The sequence below is a fragment of the Catharus ustulatus genome, chromosome 4, assembly GCF_009819885.2.
Source record: "Catharus ustulatus isolate bCatUst1 chromosome 4, bCatUst1.pri.v2, whole genome shotgun sequence".
Lineage (NCBI taxonomy): Eukaryota > Metazoa > Chordata > Aves > Passeriformes > Turdidae > Catharus > Catharus ustulatus.
This window is the reverse complement of record NC_046224.1, coordinates 63,978,914-63,992,861: the sequence shown is the minus strand read 5'-3', so window position 1 is coordinate 63,992,861 and position 13,948 is coordinate 63,978,914. Positions and strand designations below refer to the sequence as shown.

The window sequence follows — 13,948 nt, the reverse complement described above, 5'->3', positions numbered from 1 at the left end:
TCAAGTTTGACTAAAAAGCACTGACTCAAAGCTTTTCAACTTGGTTACAAGTCTTCGTAATGGGCAGCTCACTATTCTGGGCTGTGCATTATTAAAATAACATTAAAGAAGAAGGGAGAGAACAAAGAAAATGGAGGTTTGAAGTGCCCAAATGATACTGCTCTTCAGAGAAGGATCAGAAAGACAAGAGTAAAGCAGTTTTCTACGCGTTCAGTACTGGCTCACCTGGACAAGGAGGATTTATTTTTTTTTAATAGAATTTAGTAACATACACCCCACCTCTATAGAAGCATAATTAATGTCAAGCTACCAGAGCCACCTGCATGTCAATACTCCCTGAAATTACATCAGACATTTTACATATAGTACATAAAAATACAAAATTCATTGCACAGCATGGGGTAAATGCCGGTTTAGAGTGCTGAAGGTAGTATGAGGAGGCACAGAGAAAAATAAATCTACAGGAATGGACAACACAGTTCTTTCAAAGCCAGATCTACCATTCCTGCTTAGTTCTCTAACACAAAGCCTTCATTTTATATGCTTTATTTGCTTACTCTGCCAGTTTGTACAGTCTGTATATTTTTCATAACAACACCTAAGATGACTAATGTAAAGCAGCAACCATGAAAAAGACAGCTTCTTAAATTTAATATGACTGCTTAATTGTCCTTAACCACAAGCTATATATAGCATTATGAAAATTCCAGCCTCATTCCTATTTCAACAAAAGGTTCAGAAAAATACTACGTTTGTATAAAGCAGACAATGATACCCTTTAAAATCCACTATCAGAAAACATTTCTACCCTTCCCTGCATTTGCTCAGAAACTGTAGCACCAGAGCTCTACAGAAGCATTTAGATCCACAAATGCTCCTCTACCTGTCACCACACAAATTTCACAGGTATCTTGCAGATTTATTCCTCAGCATACGTGGGCACTTCAAATTTGCAGCAGGATGTACGTCCTAACCAAAAGGTCAAAACTCACAGAGCCAAGGACATGCATGGCTCAGTAATGTCAAGAGCCACACTACCAGTAGAGGAACACTCTCCTGTATGACAAACACACACTGAAATTAGAAATATTAACAGACTTCAGTAAATTCAAAATCTGGTTTCCAAGATTGGACTACTCCCTTCACCATCTTATCACAAAAGAATTTCTCAAAGATACTGTCACATGTAAATTGGGAGAAGCCGAAAGAACTGAGAAAGTTCCTTCATCTACCTCCGATTAAATGAGTTCTATATATGTTTTGGGGTGGTGGGAGTTTTGTTGGTTTTTAAGAAAATTTAATTGCTTAAACTGTCATCCTAAATTTAGAAACCCTGAATATAACTTGATTTATGATGAACTTTAGATAGAACAAGGGAGAGGCGAAACTTCATTGGTTTTAATAATACAAATTTGTATTTGTATTTCTTTCTGCAGAAAGCAATTTTTTATTGTGTTAAAAAAAAACCATTCAAGTTTAGAAATTATCTTCCCATGGAAAAGGGGTAGACTTTTTAAAATTGGATGGAGAATCTTTACATTAAGAATTTATTATTGCCTTACTTTACTATCTTCCTTGCATAATTTCCCACCCCCTAAGATTCAAAATTAATTACAGTACATTTTCTTGAAGGGCAGATTGATTATGAAGACCACATGTTTCAGAAGAAAAGTATTCAATAAACTGCAAAGAGTAAAAAAATTGCAATACAATGAAGCCCTTTACTTTTTAAAGCCTGCCTACAACTGTAACCTGAAAAATCTAATTAACAGCCAGCTCAGTGTCATCTAATGCACACAGGAGAGTGTGCAGCCAGCTGGCACAGCTTTCTCTAGTAAGACAGCGTGCCCAGCATTTGGAAAAAAGCAAATCCACACACCAGTGAGTACAAGCTCCATTATTATGTGCAACACGGAGCACCCATGCACACAGCATGCACTGAACTGGAACACCAGGTAATCAGGCCGGCCTGAAGGCACTGCTGAGCCTCACACAGCCACGCTGCAGAGGTTACTCACTCCCTGCTGGAGCTCAAGCTGCCCGAGCAGGGGCTGCAGACAAACACTTCTGCATCAATGACACAGCTTAGCTCAATGGCAGCTCAGGAGGAACACAGTTACACTTAGGATGTGTAGCTTCATGCAGATTGATACAAAGCCGCAACTTGTAACACATTCCAAAGGGCTGGCCGATGAGCGTGTTAAACTTTCCAATTTGTTGCGACATTCAGGAATGAAGCCTGCATCACCAAAATAATAAAAACCAGGTTTGTTCCCCACCGCCTCCAGCCCTTCCCAGAAAACACGAAGGCTTCAATGTGCTATAAAACCCAATTACTGAAGTTGGCAGCATTAGGACCAAGTATCATCTCTGCGTTTACTTCACTCAGGCAGCAGTGCCAAGAGCAAAACTGTGCCAGAAGATCCCACCCTGCCCCAACTTTGAAAGCACAGGACACTGAAGAGATGGCTCTCTCAAATAATGAGGTTATGAACTGTACTAAAACCTGGGAAGAAGTCCAATAGCATCTCCTTTCTTTCAAAGCTGGGCAATTATTCGGCAGTTTAAGTTATAATGGGGGAAAAAAGACACAATTCAGATTATTTTTTTAATAAGCTAAACTCTTTATATGTTTTTATTTCTCTTTCTATAGACATAAAAATAAACCATAGTGTAACTGTAGCAAACTACAATACATTGAAGAGTAGTACATATTCTTGAAAGATAAAAACACCTATCCTGGAAATCAAAAACTGAAATAGTAATGAATATTACCATGTCCTCTATGACTTGAGAGGTCTATATGCAGGTAATTCTTCTGATTAAAGTAGCCAATATAGAGTAAAAGCTATGCTTAGTTATAAACTAACAGATTTTTTTTGTACCCACCAGCAGCAACAAGTGTTTCCTTAAAGAACACAAAAGTTACAAAAACTCAAGTTTAACACACTTCAACAGCAACAAAAATAATTAACATTGTAAAGAACTGTCACGAAACCTGCAACTGTTTCTTAACTCCAATGTTCAGGTAAAGACCTTTCCTAAATTGAAAACATGCAGAATTAAAATCCAGACATTGTCTTTTTTGCCTTACTTTTACGACTCAAATTCTACCAACATCCTTCTTCCCACCACCAAACTCCAGTTTTTACACCACGTATTTCTCTTGGCTACAACTCCTGTCTTTCTTACTAAAAGTTAATCCCCAGGACACTCAAGTCTGCTTTCCCTTACACTTGTTTACTTGAGTCTTGCTTTGCACATCTGACTTTACAGGCATAAAAATGCTGCTGCCCACAGCATGCAAAGTGATGAACCAACATAAAACGAGCACTTCACCAGCTAAAAAGGATTTTTAATCTTTCTGGTGTTTAAATGGCAATTTTAAGCTGTCAGAATTTGTCATGCTTTTCTTTAACTAGCCCAGTGGCCTTTTCCACAAATTCCCGCTTTCTCCTTTCTTCAGTGATCCAGGACAGCTCTGGGTACCATGAGGCGATGGCAGTGTTACCTTCAACATGCTCATTTCTCTTTCACTGACATGGAGTTCAGCCTGGCTAAAGCAATCAGCACAGTCTCATTTTCCCCAAATCTTTTTTTCTCAGTCCCAAACACCAGCAAAGCTGTTCTACCCCCTCCCTCAGTTAAGGGCCCATCCTCAAGCTGATTCAAATCACTACATCAGCAAAAGGTTTGACTGGGTTAGTAAGTTGAATCAACTCAAGAAGCGGTCCAGCAAACTCCAGAGCTGACATAAGGCAAGCAGCAGGGAGCTGGAAGGGGGAGCAGCTCTCTCCCCTCCACTGGCAGCCTGCTGGATCTGCTCAAGATGCAACTGCAGCCATCTCCTTTCTCCTCAGCTTCATTTCCAGCTGTCAGTTCCCGACCTCTCTTTTGCGTTGGCTCAAGCATTTGTCCCGTGCCACAGCAAGACAGAGCAGGGAACTAAATCAACAGAAGCCTACTGAGCTCTCCCCACCTCCTGCCAAGCAGCAATTTTTAGCTAGCCATCATCCAAAATCAGTTCAAACCAAGAATCAAATCAATATAAGCACTAGCACAGCAGGGACAGAAAGGACTGCATCAGCTTTGCCTAATTAGTTGAACCAGTTCCTCATGAACCTCCAGTCAAGGAACAGGACTCAGAGCAGAGGTGGCCACTGATAAGTTGTGGCAACTTGCCACAGAACCACAGTGTGGAAACCACTGAGCAACTGCTGACAATGCGGAAAGAAATATCCACGTAGAAGTCATGGGTAAGAAACCCCACAGACTGTCACACTGGAGGATGACGATGCTGAGTTGGGAAAGGAATACTCCCTATTTTTTAAAAGCCTCGCTGAAGAACTCTGAGTGTCCAAAGTGAATTGGTACTGCCAAGCACACTGCTATGAGGACAGCAAGGGCAAGGACTGGAGAAAAGAGGAGACACAGTGATGAGATATACCAAACAAATACACGCTGACCTGGATCAGGCACAGTAAGAAAGGACTCCAAATGCCTTGACAGAATGACATACACTCACATTCAGGCCACAACAGAAATAAAAGCAGAGAAATGGACACAGATAATGAACATTAGAATGAACACAGATAACAAAGAATATTAATTTCAACCCCTCTAAAACCATTCAACACACCAAACTCCTTGTATTCAATACAATAATCATCCCCAAGATGTCTCACAGAGAGTCAACACAAGAATGTAAGGAAAGTTTCTGGACTGGCAAAAGGATTCTGGAGCAGTCAGTTATGGCTCTGTACCTTCACTCCCTGGGTTTCAAATTTTTTCATCACTGCTCATGCTTCTATCAAATTCTGTATATTTATTTTCTGCAAATGTTTGAGTTTTGCTGCTTAGTTTGGAGAAGCAAGAATGAAAAGATTGAGGTAGCATTGGGAATAAAGCCTGGGAGACTTTTATCAAATAAGAAGAGAAACAATTTGAAAATTAACATAAATTTTTTCCAAATAGCAGGGAGCCAGCCTCAAGAAGCTTACACAGAGATGGTTTACAAGCAAACAATAAAATCACCAGGAAATACATAGGAGTTTTAATTTTAAGTATAGCAAGCAACAGGCCAGGATTTTACACCAAGTTCTCTGTCACAGCACTGTACCACTTTTTCCCATGCAATACACAATCCCATACATTTCTAAAACAAAAATAATCAGTAAGAACTGACTTACCAGTCCCCACCATTCCTCCTTCACTGTGAACAGAGAGCACTCTTCTCTCTGAACCTCCATATTCTCACAAATATCCTTGCAGGACACAGCAGGTAACCAGGAATTTAATAAATGAGCACGAGACAGCCCAAACTTGGCAGAAAGAACCTTTTCTCCTGTTTTCAGCTAACCTAAAGTATATTCATCAGGCTAAAGCCGTGCAAGGGCTGATGAGATGGTAACTCAAAAGGTCACAGGAACAGCAGGCCAGTGAAGAAGATGAGTAGCCATATCAGCAAGCAAGGACACCAAGTTAGGCAACACCAGCATTTGGATTCTGCACTAAACTTTACTGTTTTCAGATGGCCAGGTATTTTTTTACTGGCCAGATATTAGCTGTAGAGACCAAGATCCTGCAACCCTGCAGGACTAACTGATACAGAGGCAGTAAGTAATCCTTTAGCCTGCTATACACAGGGAAAAAACAACCTTACTAAAGACAGAAGGGTGGAGACATGAGAATGAGAAGAAGGGGAAAAAAAGAAGATAAAGGACTTCGGGGAAGGATACAAATACCAGGTCCAAGCATAAAAAGCCAGCAGACCTGCCAGATTATAGCAAAAGCACTCACAACTGAAGAACACCATGAAGTCCCAGCCTATGACAGGCAAAAAACTTTCCAAATAGCAGGCATCACCTGCCAAATCATCCTACTGTCAACAGAGTCATACAGCAGGATTACCAAAGTGTGGCTCTTCTCAGTGCTACGTAGCACACTCACACAGATCTTTAGTTCACCTTTCTGTAACATGGACTCCCTTGTTCTGAAGTTCTTTTGATTGCGCTCTCATGGGAGTAGAACACGGCACTTTAGCTCTGCCATTTTTCTAACTTTATGTTCTGAATCTACCTGGCTGACAACAGCAAGAGCAGACAGCTGATGCTCCCCGGTCAGGCATCAGCTTGCAGCTGCATTGCCATAAAACACTATCACCTTTTTCCACGACCCTTCTCCTTACAGAGCAGCAGCAAAATAAAGGTGACCTGGCACTTTCCAGGGCCAACTACAGGCTATGGAAAGCAGGAAGGCTCCTTAGGAATGTGCAGTCAAGCACTTCCGTGATCCACATTAATGTCTGCAGAACTTCAATATTATACAGCTCGTTTTCTCAGGTGTCCTTATAATCTTCCTTCAACACCCTTCCAGCCTCTCAAACAGTTGTCAGAATAACACACAGTGCTGCAGATGAAGTCATACCAGTTCCACATACATTGGCAATACTTCCCCAGTTCTACTGGCAACACCCATGTTTAAGTCAGCACGATCTGTTTAATGAAAAAGTTAGTTAGCAAGCACCTCTGCTCCTGCAAAAAAGAACTCTTGTTTGGCTCTAACGTTGAGAGTCCCACATCTGAACATGGATGGTGTTCTGCAATCTAATCTAAGCACTGTGATGACAGGGAAGACAACCAGATCACACTGAAACAAAACACTGCCCTCCACACCTCCCGGCACCACCTCTTCCTACAGCGCTTCCAGCAGCGAGAAAACAAACCAAAAGCCTCGATCATATTCCTCAGGAAGCTGTTGAAGCTGAATCCCTCCACTGAAGGAGAGCACCGAGACACAACACTGTGGTGCTGTGACAGCAAGAGCCCATTTCCCAAATTCTAGGAATTTGGGACACACTTGGTACACCCTGGCAAGCCGAGGTGGGAATGCCCCAAGGTTTGTTGCTACTCTGGAGCAATTGCAGCTCATGATGTGTTCCAGCCTAAACAGCTCACATTTGAGGGTGCACATCCAGCTGGTCATTCTCAGTCACTCCCCTCCTTTGCTGGAGTGTAACCCAAAGCACACAAAAACAGCCCAAGCCCCAATTGCTGTTAGTCCTACATGGATCAAAGAATTCACACCCTCAACAGCAGCACACTTCCAACAAATAAGGCCTTTCTCCACACTGACAGGAAGTTCACAGGCAATGAGCTACTCTCAGTTGACTTTTCCAACAATTTATCCAAGGTTGCACACCACTCTAAAAGATACTCAAGAAATATTTCTTGAAGTGTGTCAGTTTGCCTCACTGGTAAAAACCAAATTTTAAAAAAAACCAGCTTATTTATTCTGTTTTGAAGCTGGGGTTTTTTGTTAGTTTAGATTTTTCAAGCATTATCACAAAGTTGCTATAAAGCAGGAACATAGATTTTAGCACAAAAGTCCCCAGTTCAAATTAACAGCTAGGGACTGTTCTTAATAGGTAAGGAAAGCTGTGCACATACTCCAATAATTTTGAGAATTATTGGGCATTTAATTTTTATTTTGTGGGAAAAAAAACTATTGTAGCATACTTCTAACTCATACTTTTAATATCCCAGCACTATTAATGTCAAGTGTTCGACAGGCTTACATTAGATGTAATGACATAAAAAAGCAAACCACTCTATAAAACAACACACACATTATATATATATTCAGGATCCCTTGGAAAAGGTGAACAACCTTGTCTTTCTCATACTGAATGGGACTCATCTCCAGAGATCCAAAAGAAAAACAAATAAACCCATAAACACAAAACCACCCAACTCAGAATTATCTTACTGATTCATTTTACCATTACCTACAGGGTAACTTCTGAGCTTCAGTTAAGTTTTTGAGTAATAAGAACATCACTGCATTTTCTAAATGGACATAATAAGAGTCACTACAAGGTCTACAAATTCCTACTCCTTTATTATTCTTAATATTCTCTCTCTAATTATCTATGTGTGGACAAGAGGATTCTTGGATTTCCAAAGTGTTAATATTTTAATTAACACTAATACTATGAGTATAAGCAGGAGTTTTATTCTTTGCTTTATCAGAACAACTATGGGAACATAGTTTGAAATTCTGTGACACCTTAAGTTTCTGTTACTTTCCATATATCCTTAATTTTCAGAATTTCAGCAAACATATCAGCTTCTTTCTAGAAGCCTGAACTCTCTGACAGTGGATAGAGAAGGATTTTTGTTATTAAGGAGTTCTAGAGCACAAACAGTTAAAAAACCCCAGCACACTACATACCAACTCTATTTTTCTTCTGGGAAGAGATTGGGAAGAAATGGGAGAAATAAAGAGAAAAATATAAAGGTATCATAGAGAAAAAAACAAACAATTTTTGATTAAGCAAAATTATATAGCTAGCTGATTAAAATTTTCTGTCTCAAATGTGATTACTTTTCAAATCTGACATCAAGAAAGTCACACATGGCCCTTATAAACAGAATTAAAACTATAATCCCATTATTGCTGCATTGATTATATCACAAGGGAGTAATTCTATTTAGGTAATGTGATTCTGTAACAAGATACTAAAAAAATCTGTATGAATGTTGCCATTTTCCATGTCTGTTTATATTAAAAACATTTCCTTATTGTTCTCTCCATATAAATACCAAGGTTCCAAAAACATTCCATCTTTTAAACTGACATGCTTCTTTCTCCAAGTAGTTAATAACACTTTGCAAGGGAAACAAAGTTTACTAACTCAAGCATTGCTTCTTTTAACCTAGACTTTGGTTAATTTCTTAAAAGTCTATTAAGGATAAGGTATTACAGACAAAAGTATTAAAAGTATTAACAATATTCCCATTCTATTCATAGGCTCCATTTCAAAATTGGTGGGGAACTCTGCCAACTACATGGAAATTGAAAGGTCCATAGCAAGATAATAGTGAAACAAAAAGCCCACTCTATTTTCATAATCATTTCACCAGAGAACATATCAAAAAGCAGAAATGACAAGGTAATTTTTAGTTGCAAATGCAAGCACTGTGTTCTGAGTAAGTTTGTCCATGTGGAGCAAATAGCAAGGCTTTCACGTTGTGAATGTCCTGACATAAATATTTAGGCTATCTAGAGAGTTTAATGAAGGCTCCCTATGTCAGCTTGCCTGGCAAATACATAAATTGAAAAAGGTTGACTAATATTTAGGGTGTCAATACCCAGCATTTATGTATAATCCATTAGAGATGCAAAGCTTTGCCCTTGCAAGCCTTGGACAATCACCACAAAAGAATGACACAGCCTCTTTGTTAGGAGCACTGTGTATTCTGTAACTCTGCAAGTGGTACTTACTCTGAAACCACACCTGACGTGTAAGCTGAAACACTAAAGGTTATTAGGAGAGCATGTTCTTCGTTCGCTGAGCAGCAATTACACTTTGGAAGAGTCATCACTACCAAGTGCTCAGCACAGAAGTAGAAGCACTGGCTGCCAGCTCATCCCAAACCTCATGCACACACACCAACAGTCACCCTTGGTGAGCCACAGCATTCAGAACTTGAGGACTCAGTTTTAAGTGGGCAGCACCAACTGTGAACATGAGTAGACCATCCCTGAAGCCTGCAGGGCAGCTGCATCCCCCTCTGCATCTTTCTAAGCAACTTGTACATCTTACTGGTACAAGTCCATCTGAGGGAAATTCCTTATCAACCTAAATTCTATCCAAAGCTCACAGATGAGGGGGCTGAAACATGAGGGCTCCCCAGCAGGAGAACTGGAGAAGGGGCAGAGCACACTCACAGACACAGCAGAGCCACCAGCTCAGCCAGAAGCTGGAGTGTGCAACAAAGCTTAGTTCTGGTCCACACAACAGTAACATGGACCTGTCCCTACAGTACAAGGAACTTTTGAAGATGCCACCAGCAAAGCAACCGAAGTGTTTAACATTTCTTAGGAAATTAATGAGGTTAAACATGCTGGGGACAAAGAATATAGTATTTAAGTCTGCAAACTGGCTACCAGAGAAATTGAATGGTAACAGATCAGAAACTGAGACCTGTGTCTTCCTGTTTTCCTGCCCTAGCCCATTCCCTCAGAGGGAAGAAAAAATATCTTCACTCTCACCGGTTTAAACTAAAAAGTAAATCCCATAATACATGCACTGCAGCAGATATTTTGGAAGCTGGCATTTTTAAAAAGCGACATCATCATAAAGGTGGATTACAGATGTCCTAAGGAATCAGATTTCTCCAGCTCCCAAAGACAGAGCTTTAAAGATTCCTATATTCCCAATCCTGTAAAAAAAAAACAAGGAAAACAAAACAAAACCCTTCCACATATTCTACAGCTTGTAGCCAAATTCCTTACCTAGAACTCTGAGAATGCAGACTGAAGCAGTTCTCTAGGGAAAAAGGAAACATGAATACAGTTCATGCCCCTCTAACCAGTATTGCTGTGAAACAAGAGCAAAGCTTTCCACCCGAGTATCTTCATATAATTCATGCTGAAGGGTACAAGAAGTCTTTTACCTGCATATACCTCTGACCAGAACTTCCCCATATCTTGTCAAAAGTGCTACTTGACCTTACCTCCAAGACATAGCAAAAATTGCCATCAAACTTTTTAAGTCTTAATTTTTCAGCTTTAAATAAAAGCTAAAGCAATCTGATGATAACTAAACTGTATCACAGAGATGCAATTGAAAGAACTGTAAAATTAATAGTGGATTTTGGAACACCTTAGATAATACTAATTTTAGACTGTTCTATGAAAAGATGAAAGAGGAAAACAGCAGACAAGGGCACACTGGTTTCTGAGGAATTATACAATGAAGAAACACGACTAGAAAATGGTTGATTCAAGCTTGGGTGAAGAAACAAACCATGATTATTAAAAAAAAAAAAGGTATTTCCAAGTCTCATTGTCATAATATTGTGCAGTCTCTAGGTGAAGAGACCCTTCACCTGAATGCAAAAACATAGCTCTACCTGGAGATGCCACACTTTGTGTCCAACCTGAGTGCTTCAGGAGTAAAAATCTATTCCTTATCCCCTTCTCTGACTTCTGGTAGAAAAATATGTGCACACACCACCAAAATTTAACAAAGTTTTGAATACACCACAGCTTAGCAAAGTTTTGAACATTAAACTCTTCTAAACAACACGTAAATGGACCTATCTTTAAAAAAACCCCAACAAACAAGCAAGGATCTGTTTATGAAAACAGAAACAATGGATTGAAATCAATTAGAAAGTAACAATATGACAACATTACTAATGGATTCAAACAAACTCTCTTCTGGACTCTAGGGAAGATTAGTTTTAAAACACCCATTACCCTGATCCTAAACACAGGGGACTGTAACATTCAGTAGGTTTGCACCAATATCCTTTATAAGATTTCCATTCAGGCTAGAGCTTTATGCACTGCCTGCATGATCAGGGTTTAAAGCCAAAACAAAACAGCAATTGCATGTTAACCAGAGAGCTATTTCAGGAAGAAAGCAAGCCACAAACACTGGTCTGTCACTTTTTAAAAAGTTTATACCTCAGTTTCACAGTTATCTGTAGCATCCTGACAGATGTGATGACACTGCTTTTGCCTCTTTGCAGCTGTCAGTTACCTAACAATTATCTCTCTGATTGGTTTCACAGCTGTCCTGAAGAACATCTCAAAGCTGCCATGGAGCAGCTCTAACTCCACTCCTCTGGAACACCCTAAGGGACTGGCTTGACAGGTAGAAGCCCAATCACCCCAACCAAACCATGGGCAAGAGGAGAGAACAGAGACCAGTGACATCTTTCTTCCACCAGCTATAACATTAAAAAAACCCCAAAAAACCCAAGCCCAAACCACAGAACCTCCACAGCAAGCTGTCATGATGGTAACCTCCTGTCTCTTAGAAATTCAAACACTTGCCCTGACAACATCAGTAGGACTGGTTTATTGCAGTCCTTGGATGATTTTTGAGACAGGTGCCTTGCCCTGTGCACCCGTTTTTAGCCACTAATGGCCTCATACTTCAAGTCCTTACGCCTTTCCAGGGTACTGATGTTATTCCTTTCCAGACTGGTAAGCAAGTCACCACTATTTCTCAGAGTAATAGTTGGGCTGTCCTAAACCTTTGTCCATTTGCCTTTTCCACGAGAATGGGAGGTTGGCTCTGGAAGCAGAGAGGATGCTGCAATCCACAAACACACACTACTACATTTGCTGTGTTTCTGTCACTGTCAGCCTGGCATCCTCTACAGCACTGAATTCACAAACCAACAGTGAACTTCCTAACTTCAACTCTACTTTTATGTATAAGCTTATTCATGCTCATGCTGGCACTGCCTCTGCCTCATTAAGGAACTGCTGACACCTCCTCTGAACTCAACACATCTTACTCAAACCCACTCTACTTGCATAGATGCTATTTATTAGGGAGGATGTATGCATTAAAATTTGATTTTTGTTTCTTCACGGTTCAGCTGTTCCTGCTGTTTATCTCTATCTAAAGTAACAATTAGCCAGTAGGAAAATTACTATCATGTCACAAACAGAGGATTACAACTTCAGGTAGGCAATCAAACAGCAGGGCACCATGAACACAGAAGAAACAGAAATGCTGTTTGGATACAAACGTCCTTGGCAACAGACAGAGGTGAGAGACGAGAAAAGAAATGACAGCCATATGATTTATAAACTGAATGCTCCTTCAAAGTGTCCCATTAAGCATGAAGTATACAAAAACTTGCAAAAAGCACATGACACTATTTTGAGATGAATTTGCAGAAATTACTGTAACAATATGATGTGACATCGCATGCAACAGTTATTTCTGTGCTGTCATTTGAACTAGACTGACCATCAAATTAAAGCCAAACAAATAGTATACTAAGTATGGTTATGATTGTTACTTATTAAAAGAAACTGATTAGGAAACAGTTTCTCCCTGTACTCCAGAGACAATGTAACTTTTAAAATCTGGGGGATTAACTGCCACAATGTAAGTACGAAAAGTTACACATGCCATTTAAATAAGTATATTTGTATCTCTGCAAACAGGATACAATATGGCAAACAGATGCACAGGGCAAAAAAAAGGCTATGGATGAGACAAAATCTTTGTTTTCCAGATTACTGAGCAACTGGAGACTGAGCAATTACTTCAATCCACACCACCTTTAGACTAACTTTCATCAAAACACTCTAAATCAAAATGTCGTTGATTAACTGTTAGCAATTAATCTCTTGCCCATCTAGTATGAAAAAAAAGTCAAAATCAAGTAAACAGAATAATTATGTATGCAAGCACCACAGGCGATTTCTTCCCAGAAAGACTGAACAGATAATAGTTACTGTAGTTAGGTTTCCAGCATTATTAAAAAAAAAAAAAAAAAAAAAAGCTTTCAGATTTCTTTCAGATTGCCCTGCAAGACAAGAAAATTTGTTGGAGCCGGGAAGCAGAATCAAAATTCTCAGCTACTTTAAGTAACATCCCCTCAAAGCATTCGGGTGCTCCTTTAAAGCTGTATGAACACCAGCGATGGTTCACCGGAGGAACACAAACTTCTCTCAAGTCCCAGCACAGCGCCAGCCCAGCTGAGAGCCGAGCCTGCCCTGCTCCCCTCGCTGCCTGGGCTGCGAGCAGAGGGTCGGGGCAGCACCGCGTCCCGGGCACCCATTCCCCGCTCCCGCAGGATGGGACTGCGCAGGGAGAACGGGACCAGCCCGGCGATGGGCACAGCGGCAGCAGCCTGACACCGGCGGGGCCGAGCTCTGCCCCGCAGCCGCTGCTGCCCACCGCCTGCAGGGGTGCAGAGAGACACGCGGGGAGCGTGCGATAGTTTAGGGAGACCTTTTGAAAAAAAGAAGAAAAACAAATAAAAAAAACAAGAAAAGAAGAAACTTGAAAACAACAATGGGGCGGCTCGGGACGCGGCCGCGGCCGCTGGCAGGGCGGGCTGCTCCCCTGGAAGTTGCTCAGAGCCGGGGAGGCGGCGGGGCCGGCAGCGAGGGAGGGAGCGCTGCC

General features: G+C 40.7%; 1 protein-coding gene across 2 annotated transcripts in view; it reads right to left on the bottom strand.

The window, feature by feature from the left end:
• LRP6 (LDL receptor related protein 6) overlaps positions 1–13,948 on the bottom strand; it is a 122,477-nt gene that overhangs the window by 108,066 nt on the left and 463 nt on the right. The window lies entirely within an intron of this gene.